The sequence below is a fragment of the Brienomyrus brachyistius genome, chromosome 4 (assembly GCF_023856365.1).
Source record: "Brienomyrus brachyistius isolate T26 chromosome 4, BBRACH_0.4, whole genome shotgun sequence".
Classification (NCBI taxonomy): Eukaryota; Metazoa; Chordata; class Actinopteri; order Osteoglossiformes; family Mormyridae; genus Brienomyrus; species Brienomyrus brachyistius.
The window spans coordinates 25,494,639-25,498,324 of NC_064536.1; positions in this window are offsets into that span (position 1 = coordinate 25,494,639).

Consider the following 3,686-nt stretch of genomic DNA (forward strand, 5'->3'; position numbering starts at 1 on the left):
TGCCTGGCAGCATTGTGCCAGCTGTAAAGTCTGGTGAAGGGGGGATAATGCTATGGGGCTGTTTTTCAGGGATTGGGCTGGGATCCTCAGTTCCAGTGAAGGGAACTCTTAATGCTTCAGCAAACCAAGACATTTTGGACAATTCTATGCTTCCAACTTTGTGGGGACAGGGGAAGGCCCTTTTATGTGCCAACATGACTGTGCCCCGGTGCACATAGAAAGGTTCATAAAAACATTGTTGGGTGAACTTGACTGGCCAACACAGAGCCCTGACCTCAACTCCAGTGAGCACCTTTGGGATGAACTACAACAGAGATTACGAGTCAGGCATTCATGTCCACCATCGGTGCTTGATCTCACAAATACTCTTCTGAATGAATGTGCAAAAGTACCCGCAGACACACTCAAAAACCTACACAGAGGGCTTAATGGTGTATTGATCTGGGTCCTCTTTCCCACAATCCCCCGCAGACCTGCATACTTTACGGTATACATACTTTACATCCGTTGTGCAGCAGTGGGAGGGACACTTATCCTTGACCCCAACACTAACTACAGCCGATAGGATTCGGGTCAAGTGCCCGACTCTGGGGGACCTTTTCATCCTGCCTCTTAATCACTCATTTGATTCTGTTGGGAGAGACGCGCCATTCAAAGGCTGATCCTTAAACGCTGTTTGTTACTGAGGGAATCACTGGCACGGGTTACCTGACGAAGACCTGATGCAGGAAAAATGGATTATTTTGAACAAATTAAGTTTTTGTTACTTAAAACGTTGGATGAAGATAGATATCTACAGGACATTAACTAACATCAAGACTTTTAAGATTTGAGAAACTACATCTGAGGTAAGGAAAGGAAATCCAAGGGAAAGCACCTCTACAATATTCACTAACAGCCTCATAGGCTGGGCCAATAGAGCTACGATACTGAATTCTGTGACACTCATTGGCTGGCAGTACTTCCTGTTTGGGTCACAAGCTGCAGAGGGTGTTCACATGGACCATATAACTATGTCTCCCCCTGCTGTACTGGAGAAACCATGACACAATAATCATACCATTTTTATTTTGCTTATTTAATTACATTTTTAAAATACTCTTGCCAATATATCTATCTATCTATCTATCTATCTATCTATCTATCTATCTATCTTTTATTTATAGTATTTAACTTTATTTTATTTTTAGATTGTTGTTTCTTCTTTCCATACTTTCTTTGACATGTACATTATTTATGTATATTATACAGCTTATAGAGATGGGTGCTGTTCCATTAATCTCTATCCTGAAACAACCTACAGCATCTCGGACTTCCTGCTGGCCTGATCAATGAAACCAACAAAAACATGTTTCCAATTCCAAATGGTAAACCCAACCACAACAGGAAATTTGATTTTACAGCATGTGGTATGATAGGGACTTAGGGCCTGTAAAATACATTTATTGGCTAAGACAGAAAAACTGGGTCATCCCTCCACAAAGCCAGTTTTCCTGACTGGTGGCCACTGAGAGCTTAAGACAGCCCACTACAGATAACAGGTGATGACTGGATGGAGGGCTTCAGGCTGAGGTGCACAGAAGAGCAGAATCCAGTACAGAGGACAAGGATACCAGGAACAGGAACCAGGAGCCACAAAACAGGATGTGGGTCTGAAACACAAAAACAGAACAACCACGACTGACTTAAAAACAAGACAGCAGTAGCCCAGCAGCCCAGCCACAGAACTATGACTAAATGGGACCATTAACCCAGGAACGAGACCAGGATTAGAACCTCAAGACAGGATGTCATTCAACAAGAACCATAGACAGAAAGTGACCCCAAGGATCATAAAGCAGGTGGCAACTCTGACCAAAACCCATAAATAAAACACAAACAAGCTAAATCCAGCCCGACGAACCAGACACTTAAACAAAACCTTGAACTCTACACTTAAACAGCAATGATGATAACTGAGCCACCAGAAATGTTTAAATAAGACTAAGTGCTCATTTCCACTGGCTTCAAGCAAGATCACACACCAGGCCCATTTACCTGATCGCCAGTGCAGTACAGGTGTGACAGCATGTCCTATAACCATCTATTTCCATTTAATTTATTTAGCAGATGCTTTTATCCAAAGTAATATTTATTTTTCAGAAACCAGGGTCAATCCGTCCCTGGAGTGATTGGGGATTAAGAGTCTCATTCAGAGTTCCCAGTGATGACATCACTGTGCTGAGTCTGGGATTTACAATACAATATAATACGATTATTTTTTATATAGCGTCTTTCACAACAAAGTTGTCCCAAAGCGCTTTACGGGGTTTTGTTGTGTTATGTAAAACATAATGAGAGAGAGATACAGAATGGGTAAAAGGAAGGAAATAAATTGACAAAAGAAAGCTAGAAGACAATGGAGGAGAAGAACCAAAAACTCCCAAGTAGGGATAAAAAACCTCTGGGGGGTCCAAGGTCAAGTGGCTGCCCAACCCCCCTGGGCAAACTAACATTACTGAATACAGAAATGACTGGGCATGCTTGCTAAAAGGGAGGTATATGCTGTAATTAAGAAGATAAACTCTATTAATGAGTCCGTTATCCATGTTGGCCTGTGAAGGGCCAAAGTCTATTCTCCATGTTGGTCTGTGTCAGGTGGCACTGAAGGCAGCACATTGTTGAGCCGCCTCTGAAAATCATTTCACCCGCGTTGTTCAAACAGACCAGTCATACGGACCAAAGCTGCGGGACTCATTCATTTCGCCTTTCAGCTACCGTCGGTTATTCCTCCTAAAAGTTTGCTGGTTAAATGCTTTCTTCAACCTAACAACGAAATAAAACACTGGCAAATACCGCTAAAGCTTTTCTTCTTCTTCTTTTACATGTTGATTAAATATAATTAGTTTTAGTGCTTTCTTCTTTTAAAATACACAAAGTGCCGGGACACTTGTGTCTACTAACAGCATTTGGCTGCGGCCGGACAGACCCCCACTGGACGTGTATGTGCTAACTTACATTCATTGTGCTATATGTTTTATTATTCCTTAAAATGGAACTAAAAGTAACACATTAATAAATACATGAAATGTATTTTAATTCTCTTAAATGGCAATCTTTATCTCCCAAACCATATGGGCCCTATCGGCAACACATATGATACCATATATGGACATAACTCCACGACCAATCAGAATAAGGGATACACCCCCTCCCGCTTATGACATCATAAGCGGAGCCATATTAGGCTCCGCCCAATGTACCAACTAATATCTGTAGCATATGTTGAGCATGTAAATATGCTCAGAATAATTAGTCACAAATGTATGGTGTGTGAAATGGAGAAAAGTAAATTGTGGGTAGTGAATTGAAACGATAAATAATTATTTATCAACTATAATTATAGATTATAATCTTGCATTTTACTCCTATATTGCAAGGGACTTAGATGTAAACAGCGAATTTTGTAGTCTAATGAGCTAATAAGGGGCGGCATGGTGGTGCAGTGGTTAGCACTGTTGCCTCACACCTCTGGGACCCGGGTTCGAGTCTCCGCCTGGGTCACATGTGTGCAGAATTTGCATGTTCTCCCCATGTCGTTGTGGGGTTTCCTCCAGGTACTCCGGTTTCCCCCCACAGTCCAAAAACATGCTGAAGTTAATTGGAGTTACTAAATTGCCCATAGGTGTGCATGTGTGAGTGAATGG